Genomic DNA, 9,708 nt, shown 5'->3' on the forward strand with positions numbered 1-9,708 from the left:
ATGGGTGCGATCCTACCAGCACTAATGCACCGGATCCCATCAGAACTCCGCAGTTAAGCGTGCTCGGGCGAGAGTAGTACTAGGATGGGTGACCTCCTGGGAAGTCCTCGTGTTGCACCCCCCCTTTTTATTTTTACCGCATCTCCGGTCGGATGGACCGGAACGACAACCGGGCAATGGATTCTTAGGAAAATCGCACCGACCCCATTGCTATCAATCAGATCGCCAGTTGGCATGGGATAGGCAGGGTGCGGCTAGGTCGTAATAGGATTATATTAGTTTTTCGCTGGTAGCATGATGGGTGCGATCATACCAGCACTAATGCACCGGATCCCATCAGAACTCCGCAGTTAAGCGTGCTTGGGCGAGAGTAGTACTAGGATGGGTGACCTCCTGGGAAGCCCTCGTGTTGCACCCCCCCTTTTAATTTTTACCGCATCTCTGGTCGGATGGACCGGAACGAGAACCAGGGAATGGATTTTTAGGAAAATCGCACCGACCCCATCGCGTAGCAATGGGTATCGGTCAGATCGCCGGTTGGCATGAGATAGGCAGGGTGCGGCTAGGTCGTAATAGGATTATATTAGTTTTTCGCTGGTAGCATGATGGGTGCGATCATACCAGCACTAATGCACCGGATCCCATCAGAACTCCGCAGTTAAGCGTGCTTGGGCGAGAGTAGTACTAGGATGGGTGACCTCCTGGGAAGTCCTCGTGTTGCACCCCCCCTTTTTATTTTTACCGCATCTCCGGTCGGATGGACCGGAACGACAACCGGGCAATGGATTCTTAGGAAAATCGCACCGACCCCATCGCTATCAATCAGATCGCCAGTTGGCATGGGATAGGCAGGGTGCGGCTAGGTCGTAATAGGATTATATTAGTTTTTCGCTGGTAGCATGATGGGTGCGATCATACCAGCACTAATGCACCGGATCCCATCAGAACTCCGCAGTTAAGCGTGCTTGGGCGAGAGTAGTACTAGGATGGGTGACCTCCTGGGAAGTCCTCGTGTTGCACCCCCCCTTTTTATTTTTACCGCATCTCCGGTCGGATGGACCGGAACGACAACCGGGCAATGGATTCTTAGGAAAATCGCACCGACCCCATCGCGTAGCAATGGGTATCGATCAGATCGCCGGTTGGCATGGGATAGGCATGGTGCGGCTAGGTCGTAATAGGATTATATTAGTTTTTCGCTGGTAGCATGATGGGTGCGATCATACCAGCACTAATGCACCGGATCCCATCAGAACTCCGCAGTTAAGCGTGCTTGGGCGAGAGTAGTACTAGGATGGGTGACCTCCTGGGAAGTCCTCGTGTTGCACCCCCCCTTTTTATTTTTACCGCATCTCCGGTCGGATGGACCGGAACGACAACCGGGCAATGGATTCTTAGGAAAATCGCACCGACCCCATTGCTATCAATCAGATCGCCAGTTGGCATGGGATAGGCAGGGTGCGGCTAGGTCGTAATAGGATTATATTAGTTTTTCGCTGGTAGCATGATGGGTGCGATCATACCAGCACTAATGCACCGGATCCCATCAGAACTCCGCAGTTAAGCGTGCTTGGGCGAGAGTAGTACTAGGATGGGTGACCTCCTGGGAAGTCCTCGTGTTGCACCCCCCCTTTTAATTTTTACCGCATCTCTGGTCGGATGGACCGGAACGAGAACCAGGGAATGGATTTTTAGGAAAATCGCACCGACCCCATCGCGTAGCGATGGGTATCGGTCAGATCGCCGGTTGGCATGAGATAGGCAGGGTGCGGCTAGGTCGTAATAGGATTATATTAGTTTTTCGCTGGTAGCATGATGGGTGCGATCATACCAGCACTAATGCACCGGATCCCATCAGAACTCCGCAGTTAAGCGTGCTTGGGCGAGAGTAGTACTAGGATGGGTGACCTCCTGGGAAGTCCTCGTGTTGCACCCCCCCTTTTAATTTTTACCGCATCTCTGGTCGGATGGACCGGAACGAGAACCAGGGAATGGATTTTTAGGAAAATCGCACCGACCCCATCGCGTAGCAATGGGTATCGGTCAGATCGCCGGTTGGCATGAGATAGGCAGGGTGTGGCTAGGTCGTAATAGGATTATATTAGTTTTTCGCTGGTAGCATGATGGGTGCGATCATACCAGCACTAATGCACCGGATCCCATCAGAACTCCGCAGTTAAGCGTGCTTGGGCGAGAGTAGTACTAGGATGGGTGACCTCCTGGGAAGTCCTCGTGTTGCACCCCCCCTTTTTATTTTTACCGCATCTCCGGTCGGATGGACCGGAACGACAACCGGGCAATGGATTCTTAGGAAAATCGCACCGACCCCATCGCGTAGCAATGGGTATCGATCAGATCGCCGGTTGGCATGGGATAGGCATGGTGCGGCTAGGTCGTAATAGGATTATATTAGTTTTTCGCTGGTAGCATGATGGGTGCGATCATACCAGCACTAATGCACCGGATCCCATCAGAACTCCGCAGTTAAGCGTGCTTGGGCGAGAGTAGTACTAGGATGGGTGACCTCCTGGGAAGTCCTCGTGTTGCACCCCCCCTTTTTATTTTTACCGCATCTCCGGTCGGATGGACCGGAACGACAACCGGGCAATGGATTCTTAGGAAAATCGCACCGACCCCATCGCGTAGCAATGGGTATCGATCAGATCGCCGGTTGGCATGGGATAGGCATGGTGCGGCTAGGTCGTAATAGGATTATATTAGTTTTTCGCTGGTAGCATGTTGGGTGCGATCATACCAGCACTAATGCACCGGATCCCATCAGAACTCCGCAGTTAAGCGTGCTTGGGCGAGAGTAGTACTAGGATGGGTGACCTCCTGGGAAGTCCTCGTGTTGCACCCCCCCTTTTTATTTTTACCGCATCTCCGGTCGGATGGACCGGAACGACAACCGGGCAATGGATTCTTAGGAAAATCGCACCGACCCCATCGCTATCAATCAGATCGCCAGTTGGCATGGGATAGGCAGGGTGCGGCTAGGTCGTAATAGGATTATATTAGTTTTTCGCTGGTAGCATGATGGGTGTGATCATACCAGCACTAATGCACCGGATCCCATCAGAACTCCGCAGTTAAGCGTGCTTGGGCGAGAGTAGTACTAGGATGGGTGACCTCCTGGGAAGTCCTCGTGTTGCACCCCCCCTTTTTATTTTAACCGCATCTCCGGTCGGATGGACCGGAACGACAACCGGGCAATGGATTCTTAGGAAAATCGCACCGACCCCATCGCGTAGCAATGGGTATCGATCAGATCGCCGGTTGGCATGGGATAGGCATGGTGCGGCTAGGTCGTAATAGGATTATATTAGTTTTTCGCTGGTAGCATGATGGGTGCGATCATACCAGCACTAATGCACCGGATCCCATCAGAACTCCGCAGTTAAGCGTGCTTGGGCGAGAGTAGTACTAGGATGGGTGACCTCCTGGGAAGTCCTCGTGTTGCACCCCCCCTTTTAATTTTTACCGCATCTCTGGTCGGATGGACCGGAACGAGAACCAGGGAATGGATTTTTAGGAAAATCGCACCGACCCCATCGCGTAGCAATGGGTATCGGTCAGATCGCCGGTTGGCATGAGATAGGCAGGGTGCGGCTAGGTCGTAATAGGATTATATTAGTTTTTCGCTGGTAGCATGATGGGTGCGATCATACCAGCACTAATGCACCGGATCCCATCAGAACTCCGCAGTTAAGCGTGCTTGGGCGAGAGTAGTACTAGGATGGGTGACCTCCTGGGAAGTCCTCGTGTTGCACCCCCCCTTTTTATTTTTACCGCATCTCCGGTCGGATGGACCGGAACGACAACCGGGCAATGGATTCTTAGGAAAATCGCACCGACCCCATCGCGTAGCAATGGGTATCGATCAGATCGCCGGTTGGCATGGGATAGGCATGGTGCGGCTAGGTCGTAATAGGATTATATTAGTTTTTCGCTGGTAGCATGATGGGTGCGATCATACCAGCACTAATGCACCGGATCCCATCAGAACTCCGCAGTTAATCGTGCTTGGGCGAAAGTAGTACTAGGATGGGTGACCTCCTGGGAAGTCCTCGTGTTGCACCCCCCCTTTTTATTTTTACCGCATCTCCGGTCGGATGGACCGGAACGACAACCGGGCAATGGATTCTTAGGAAAATCGCACCGACCCCATCGCGTAGCAATGGGTATCGATCAGATCGCCGGTTGGCATGGGATAGGCATGGTGCGGCTAGGTCGTAATAGGATTATATTAGTTTTTCGCTGGTAGCATGATGGGTGCGATCATACCAGCACTAATGCACCGGATCCCATCAGAACTCCGCAGTTAAGCGTGCTTGGGCGAGAGTAGTACTAGGATGGGTGACCTCCTGGGAAGTCCTCGTGTTGCACCCCCCCTTTTTATTTTTACCGCATCTCCGGTCGGATGGACCGGAACGACAACCGGGCAATGGATTCTTAGGAAAATCGCACCGACCCCATCGCTATCAATCAGATCGCCGGTTGGCATGGGATAGGCAGGGTGCGGCTAGGTCGTAATAGGATTATATTAGTTTTTCGCTGGTAGCATGATGGGTGCGATCATACCAGCACTAATGCACCGGATCCCATCAGAACTCCGCAGTTAAGCGTGCTTGGGCGAGAGTAGTACTAGGATGGGTGACCTCCTGGGAAGTCCTCGTGTTGCACCCCCCCTTTTAATTTTTACCGCATCTCTGGTCGGATGGACCGGAACGAGAACCAGGGAATGGATTTTTAGGAAAATCGCACCGACCCCATCGCGTAGCTATGGGTATCTGTCAGATCGCCGGTTGGCATGAGATAGGCAGGGTGCGGCTAGGTCGTAATAGGATTATATTAGTTTTTCGCTGGTAGCATGATGGGTGCGATCATACCAGCACTAATGCACCGGATCCCATCAGAACTCCGCAGTTAAGCGTGCTTGGGCGAGAGTAGTACTAGGATGGGTGACCTCCTGGGAAGTCCTCGTGTTGCACCCCCCCTTTTTATTTTTACCGCATCTCCGGTCGGATGGACCGGAACGACAACCGGGCAATGGATTCTTAGGAAAATCGCACCGACCCCATCGCGTAGCAATGGGTATCGATCAGATCGCCGGTTGGCATGGGATAGGCATGGTGCGGCTAGGTCGTAATAGGATTATATTAGTTTTTCGCTGGTAGCATGATGGGTGCGATCATACCAGCACTAATGCACCGGATCCCATCAGAACTCCGCAGTTAAGCGTGCTTGGGCGAGAGTAGTACTAGGATGGGTGACCTCCTGGGAAGTCCTCGTGTTGCACCCCTCCTTTTTATTTTTACCGCATCTCCGGTCGGATGGACCGGAACGACAACCGGGCAATGGATTCTTAGGAAAATCGCACCGACCCCATCGCGTAGCAATGGGTATCGATCAGATCGCCGGTTGGCATGGGATAGGCATGGTGCGGCTAGGTCGTAATAGGATTATATTAGTTTTTCGCTGGTAGCATGATGGGTGCGATCCTACCAGCACTAATGCACCGGATCCCATCAGAACTCCGCAGTTAAGCGTGCTCGGGCGAGAGTAGTACTAGGATGGGTGACCTCCTGGGAAGTCCTCGTGTTGCACCCCCCCTTTTTATTTTTACCGCATCTCCGGTCGGATGGACCGGAACGACAACCGGGCAATGGATTCTTAGGAAAATCGCACCGACCCCATTGCTATCAATCAGATCGCCAGTTGGCATGGGATAGGCAGGGTGCGGCTAGGTCGTAATAGGATTATATTAGTTTTTCGCTGGTAGCATGATGGGTGCGATCATACCAGCACTAATGCACCGGATCCCATCAGAACTCCGCAGTTAAGCGTGCTTGGGCGAGAGTAGTACTAGGATGGGTGACCTCCTGGGAAGCCCTCGTGTTGCACCCCCCCTTTTAATTTTTACCGCATCTCTGGTCGGATGGACCGGAACGAGAACCAGGGAATGGATTTTTAGGAAAATCGCACCGACCCCATCGCGTAGCAATGGGTATCGGTCAGATCGCCGGTTGGCATGAGATAGGCAGGGTGCGGCTAGGTCGTAATAGGATTATATTAGTTTTTCGCTGGTAGCATGATGGGTGCGATCATACCAGCACTAATGCACCGGATCCCATCAGAACTCCGCAGTTAAGCGTGCTTGGGCGAGAGTAGTACTAGGATGGGTGACCTCCTGGGAAGTCCTCGTGTTGCACCCCCCCCTTTTTATTTTTACCGCATCTCCGGTCGGATGGACCGGAACGACAACCGGGCAATGGATTCTTAGGAAAATCGCACCGACCCCATCGCTATCAATCAGATCGCCAGTTGGCATGGGATAGGCAGGGTGCGGCTAGGTCGTAATAGGATTATATTAGTTTTTCGCTGGTAGCATGATGGGTGCGATCATACCAGCACTAATGCACCGGATCCCATCAGAACTCCGCAGTTAAGCGTGCTTGGGCGAGAGTAGTACTAGGATGGGTGACCTCCTGGGAAGTCCTCGTGTTGCACCCCCCCTTTTTATTTTTACCGCATCTCCGGTCGGATGGACCGGAACGACAACCGGGCAATGGATTCTTAGGAAAATCGCACCGACCCCATCGCGTAGCAATGGGTATCGATCAGATCGCCGGTTGGCATGGGATAGGCATGGTGCGGCTAGGTCGTAATAGGATTATATTAGTTTTTCGCTGGTAGCATGATGGGTGCGATCATACCAGCACTAATGCACCGGATCCCATCAGAACTCCGCAGTTAAGCGTGCTTGGGCGAGAGTAGTACTAGGATGGGTGACCTCCTGGGAAGTCCTCGTGTTGCACCCCCCCTTTTTATTTTTACCGCATCTCCGGTCGGATGGACCGGAACGACAACCGGGCAATGGATTCTTAGGAAAATCGCACCGACCCCATTGCTATCAATCAGATCGCCAGTTGGCATGGGATAGGCAGGGTGCGGCTAGGTCGTAATAGGATTATATTAGTTTTTCGCTGGTAGCATGATGGGTGCGATCATACCAGCACTAATGCACCGGATCCCATCAGAACTCCGCAGTTAAGCGTGCTTGGGCGAGAGTAGTACTAGGATGGGTGACCTCCTGGGAAGTCCTCGTGTTGCACCCCCCCTTTTAATTTTTACCGCATCTCTGGTCGGATGGACCGGAACGAGAACCAGGGAATGGATTTTTAGGAAAATCGCACCGACCCCATCGCGTAGCGATGGGTATCGGTCAGATCGCCGGTTGGCATGAGATAGGCAGGGTGCGGCTAGGTCGTAATAGGATTATATTAGTTTTTCGCTGGTAGCATGATGGGTGCGATCATACCAGCACTAATGCACCGGATCCCATCAGAACTCCGCAGTTAAGCGTGCTTGGGCGAGAGTAGTACTAGGATGGGTGACCTCCTGGGAAGTCCTCGTGTTGCACCCCCCCTTTTAATTTTTACCGCATCTCTGGTCGGATGGACCGGAACGAGAACCAGGGAATGGATTTTTAGGAAAATCGCACCGACCCCATCGCGTAGCAATGGGTATCGGTCAGATCGCCGGTTGGCATGAGATAGGCAGGGTGTGGCTAGGTCGTAATAGGATTATATTAGTTTTTCGCTGGTAGCATGATGGGTGCGATCATACCAGCACTAATGCACCGGATCCCATCAGAACTCCGCAGTTAAGCGTGCTTGGGCGAGAGTAGTACTAGGATGGGTGACCTCCTGGGAAGTCCTCGTGTTGCACCCCCCCTTTTTATTTTTACCGCATCTCCGGTCGGATGGACCGGAACGACAACCGGGCAATGGATTCTTAGGAAAATCGCACCGACCCCATCGCGTAGCAATGGGTATCGATCAGATCGCCGGTTGGCATGGGATAGGCATGGTGCGGCTAGGTCGTAATAGGATTATATTAGTTTTCCGCTGGTAGCATGATGGGTGCGATCATACCAGCACTAATGCACCGGATCCCATCAGAACTCCGCAGTTAAGCGTGCTTGGGCGAGAGTAGTACTAGGATGGGTGACCTCCTGGGAAGTCCTCGTGTTGCACCCCCCCTTTTTATTTTTACCGCATCTCCGGTCGGATGGACCGGAACGACAACCGGGCAATGGATTCTTAGGAAAATCGCACCGACCCCATCGCGTAGCAATGGGTATCGATCAGATCGCCGGTTGGCATGGGATAGGCATGGTGCGGCTAGGTCGTAATAGGATTATATTAGTTTTTCGCTGGTAGCATGTTGGGTGCGATCATACCAGCACTAATGCACCGGATCCCATCAGAACTCCGCAGTTAAGCGTGCTTGGGCGAGAGTAGTACTAGGATGGGTGACCTCCTGGGAAGTCCTCGTGTTGCACCCCCCCTTTTTATTTTTACCGCATCTCCGGTCGGATGGACCGGAACGACAACCGGGCAATGGATTCTTAGGAAAATCGCACCGACCCCATCGCTATCAATCAGATCGCCAGTTGGCATGGGATAGGCAGGGTGCGGCTAGGTCGTAATAGGATTATATTAGTTTTTCGCTGGTAGCATGATGGGTGTGATCATACCAGCACTAATGCACCGGATCCCATCAGAACTCCGCAGTTAAGCGTGCTTGGGCGAGAGTAGTACTAGGATGGGTGACCTCCTGGGAAGTCCTCGTGTTGCACCCCCCCTTTTTATTTTTACCGCATCTCCGGTCGGATGGACCGGAACGACAACCGGGCAATGGATTCTTAGGAAAATCGCACCGACCCCATCGCGTAGCAATGGGTATCGATCAGATCGCCGGTTGGCATGGGATAGGCATGGTGCGGCTAGGTCGTAATAGGATTATATTAGTTTTTCGCTGGTAGCATGATGGGTGCGATCATACCAGCACTAATGCACCGGATCCCATCAGAACTCCGCAGTTAAGCGTGCTTGGGCGAGAGTAGTACTAGGATGGGTGACCTCCTGGGAAGTCCTCGTGTTGCACCCCCCCTTTTAATTTTTACCGCATCTCTGGTCGGATGGACCGGAACGAGAACCAGGGAATGGATTTTTAGGAAAATCGCACCGACCCCATCGCGTAGCAATGGGTATCGGTCAGATCGCCGGTTGGCATGAGATAGGCAGGGTGCGGCTAGGTCGTAATAGGATTATATTAGTTTTTCGCTGGTAGCATGATGGGTGCGATCATACCAGCACTAATGCACCGGATCCCATCAGAACTCCGCAGTTAAGCGTGCTTGGGCGAGAGTAGTACTAGGATGGGTGACCTCCTGGGAAGTCCTCGTGTTGCACCCCCCCTTTTTATTTTTACCGCATCTCCGGTCGGATGGACCGGAACGACAACCGGGCAATGGATTCTTAGGAAAATCGCACCGACCCCATCGCGTAGCAATGGGTATCGATCAGATCGCCGGTTGGCATGGGATAGGCATGGTGCGGCTAGGTCGTAATAGGATTATATTAGTTTTTCGCTGGTAGCATGATGGGTGCGATCATACCAGCACTAATGCACCGGATCCCATCAGAACTCCGCAGCTAATCGTGCTTGGGCGAGAGTAGTACTAGGATGGGTGACCTCCTGGGAAGTCCTCGTGTTGCACCCCCCCTTTTTATTTTTACCGCATCTCCGGTCGGATGGACCGGAACGACAACCGGGCAATGGATTCTTAGGAAAATCGCACCGACCCCATCGCGTAGCAATGGGTATCGATCAGATCGCCGGTTGGCATGGGATAGGCAG

General features: G+C 52.7%; 32 non-coding genes across 32 annotated transcripts; all 32 read left to right on the forward strand.

Moving 5' to 3' along the window:
- Positions 1 to 2: 2 nt before the first annotated feature.
- Positions 3 to 121, forward strand: LOC122288169. Its single transcript, XR_006235439.1, has one exon. It is a non-coding gene; the product is annotated as a 5S ribosomal RNA (ribosomal RNA).
- A 178-nt stretch (positions 122 to 299) lies between these two features.
- LOC122287065 lies at positions 300 to 418 on the forward strand. Its single transcript, XR_006234372.1, has one exon. It is a non-coding gene; the product is annotated as a 5S ribosomal RNA (ribosomal RNA).
- Positions 419 to 607: 189 nt separating this feature from the next.
- LOC122284820 lies at positions 608 to 726 on the forward strand. Its single transcript, XR_006232171.1, has one exon. It is a non-coding gene; the product is annotated as a 5S ribosomal RNA (ribosomal RNA).
- Positions 727 to 904: 178 nt separating this feature from the next.
- Positions 905 to 1,023, forward strand: LOC122284822. The gene has a single exon (XR_006232173.1). It is a non-coding gene; the product is annotated as a 5S ribosomal RNA (ribosomal RNA).
- A 189-nt stretch (positions 1,024 to 1,212) lies between these two features.
- Positions 1,213 to 1,331, forward strand: LOC122284823. Its single transcript, XR_006232174.1, has one exon. It is a non-coding gene; the product is annotated as a 5S ribosomal RNA (ribosomal RNA).
- A 178-nt stretch (positions 1,332 to 1,509) lies between these two features.
- LOC122284824 lies at positions 1,510 to 1,628 on the forward strand. Its single transcript, XR_006232175.1, has one exon. It is a non-coding gene; the product is annotated as a 5S ribosomal RNA (ribosomal RNA).
- A 189-nt stretch (positions 1,629 to 1,817) lies between these two features.
- LOC122284825 lies at positions 1,818 to 1,936 on the forward strand. The gene has a single exon (XR_006232176.1). It is a non-coding gene; the product is annotated as a 5S ribosomal RNA (ribosomal RNA).
- Positions 1,937 to 2,125: 189 nt separating this feature from the next.
- LOC122284826 lies at positions 2,126 to 2,244 on the forward strand. Its single transcript, XR_006232177.1, has one exon. It is a non-coding gene; the product is annotated as a 5S ribosomal RNA (ribosomal RNA).
- A 189-nt stretch (positions 2,245 to 2,433) lies between these two features.
- LOC122284827 lies at positions 2,434 to 2,552 on the forward strand. The gene has a single exon (XR_006232178.1). It is a non-coding gene; the product is annotated as a 5S ribosomal RNA (ribosomal RNA).
- Positions 2,553 to 2,741: 189 nt separating this feature from the next.
- Positions 2,742 to 2,860, forward strand: LOC122284828. The gene has a single exon (XR_006232179.1). It is a non-coding gene; the product is annotated as a 5S ribosomal RNA (ribosomal RNA).
- Positions 2,861 to 3,038: 178 nt separating this feature from the next.
- LOC122287246 lies at positions 3,039 to 3,157 on the forward strand. The gene has a single exon (XR_006234547.1). It is a non-coding gene; the product is annotated as a 5S ribosomal RNA (ribosomal RNA).
- A 189-nt stretch (positions 3,158 to 3,346) lies between these two features.
- On the forward strand, positions 3,347 to 3,465 carry LOC122284829. The gene has a single exon (XR_006232180.1). It is a non-coding gene; the product is annotated as a 5S ribosomal RNA (ribosomal RNA).
- Positions 3,466 to 3,654: 189 nt separating this feature from the next.
- On the forward strand, positions 3,655 to 3,773 carry LOC122284830. The gene has a single exon (XR_006232181.1). It is a non-coding gene; the product is annotated as a 5S ribosomal RNA (ribosomal RNA).
- Positions 3,774 to 3,962: 189 nt separating this feature from the next.
- On the forward strand, positions 3,963 to 4,081 carry LOC122288741. The gene has a single exon (XR_006235993.1). It is a non-coding gene; the product is annotated as a 5S ribosomal RNA (ribosomal RNA).
- A 189-nt stretch (positions 4,082 to 4,270) lies between these two features.
- LOC122284831 lies at positions 4,271 to 4,389 on the forward strand. Its single transcript, XR_006232182.1, has one exon. It is a non-coding gene; the product is annotated as a 5S ribosomal RNA (ribosomal RNA).
- Positions 4,390 to 4,567: 178 nt separating this feature from the next.
- Positions 4,568 to 4,686, forward strand: LOC122284833. Its single transcript, XR_006232184.1, has one exon. It is a non-coding gene; the product is annotated as a 5S ribosomal RNA (ribosomal RNA).
- A 189-nt stretch (positions 4,687 to 4,875) lies between these two features.
- Positions 4,876 to 4,994, forward strand: LOC122284834. The gene has a single exon (XR_006232185.1). It is a non-coding gene; the product is annotated as a 5S ribosomal RNA (ribosomal RNA).
- A 189-nt stretch (positions 4,995 to 5,183) lies between these two features.
- Positions 5,184 to 5,302, forward strand: LOC122284835. Its single transcript, XR_006232186.1, has one exon. It is a non-coding gene; the product is annotated as a 5S ribosomal RNA (ribosomal RNA).
- A 189-nt stretch (positions 5,303 to 5,491) lies between these two features.
- On the forward strand, positions 5,492 to 5,610 carry LOC122288170. Its single transcript, XR_006235440.1, has one exon. It is a non-coding gene; the product is annotated as a 5S ribosomal RNA (ribosomal RNA).
- Positions 5,611 to 5,788: 178 nt separating this feature from the next.
- On the forward strand, positions 5,789 to 5,907 carry LOC122287066. The gene has a single exon (XR_006234373.1). It is a non-coding gene; the product is annotated as a 5S ribosomal RNA (ribosomal RNA).
- A 189-nt stretch (positions 5,908 to 6,096) lies between these two features.
- Positions 6,097 to 6,215, forward strand: LOC122284836. Its single transcript, XR_006232187.1, has one exon. It is a non-coding gene; the product is annotated as a 5S ribosomal RNA (ribosomal RNA).
- A 179-nt stretch (positions 6,216 to 6,394) lies between these two features.
- LOC122284837 lies at positions 6,395 to 6,513 on the forward strand. Its single transcript, XR_006232188.1, has one exon. It is a non-coding gene; the product is annotated as a 5S ribosomal RNA (ribosomal RNA).
- A 189-nt stretch (positions 6,514 to 6,702) lies between these two features.
- Positions 6,703 to 6,821, forward strand: LOC122284838. Its single transcript, XR_006232189.1, has one exon. It is a non-coding gene; the product is annotated as a 5S ribosomal RNA (ribosomal RNA).
- Positions 6,822 to 6,999: 178 nt separating this feature from the next.
- Positions 7,000 to 7,118, forward strand: LOC122284839. The gene has a single exon (XR_006232190.1). It is a non-coding gene; the product is annotated as a 5S ribosomal RNA (ribosomal RNA).
- Positions 7,119 to 7,307: 189 nt separating this feature from the next.
- On the forward strand, positions 7,308 to 7,426 carry LOC122284840. The gene has a single exon (XR_006232191.1). It is a non-coding gene; the product is annotated as a 5S ribosomal RNA (ribosomal RNA).
- Positions 7,427 to 7,615: 189 nt separating this feature from the next.
- LOC122284842 lies at positions 7,616 to 7,734 on the forward strand. The gene has a single exon (XR_006232192.1). It is a non-coding gene; the product is annotated as a 5S ribosomal RNA (ribosomal RNA).
- Positions 7,735 to 7,923: 189 nt separating this feature from the next.
- Positions 7,924 to 8,042, forward strand: LOC122284843. The gene has a single exon (XR_006232193.1). It is a non-coding gene; the product is annotated as a 5S ribosomal RNA (ribosomal RNA).
- A 189-nt stretch (positions 8,043 to 8,231) lies between these two features.
- Positions 8,232 to 8,350, forward strand: LOC122284845. The gene has a single exon (XR_006232195.1). It is a non-coding gene; the product is annotated as a 5S ribosomal RNA (ribosomal RNA).
- A 178-nt stretch (positions 8,351 to 8,528) lies between these two features.
- On the forward strand, positions 8,529 to 8,647 carry LOC122287247. Its single transcript, XR_006234548.1, has one exon. It is a non-coding gene; the product is annotated as a 5S ribosomal RNA (ribosomal RNA).
- A 189-nt stretch (positions 8,648 to 8,836) lies between these two features.
- LOC122284846 lies at positions 8,837 to 8,955 on the forward strand. Its single transcript, XR_006232196.1, has one exon. It is a non-coding gene; the product is annotated as a 5S ribosomal RNA (ribosomal RNA).
- A 189-nt stretch (positions 8,956 to 9,144) lies between these two features.
- LOC122284847 lies at positions 9,145 to 9,263 on the forward strand. Its single transcript, XR_006232197.1, has one exon. It is a non-coding gene; the product is annotated as a 5S ribosomal RNA (ribosomal RNA).
- Positions 9,264 to 9,452: 189 nt separating this feature from the next.
- LOC122288068 lies at positions 9,453 to 9,571 on the forward strand. Its single transcript, XR_006235345.1, has one exon. It is a non-coding gene; the product is annotated as a 5S ribosomal RNA (ribosomal RNA).
- Positions 9,572 to 9,708: the final 137 nt, after the last annotated feature.

The sequence above is a fragment of the Carya illinoinensis genome, chromosome 11 (assembly GCF_018687715.1).
Source record: "Carya illinoinensis cultivar Pawnee chromosome 11, C.illinoinensisPawnee_v1, whole genome shotgun sequence".
NCBI classification, from domain to species: domain Eukaryota; kingdom Viridiplantae; phylum Streptophyta; class Magnoliopsida; order Fagales; family Juglandaceae; genus Carya; species Carya illinoinensis.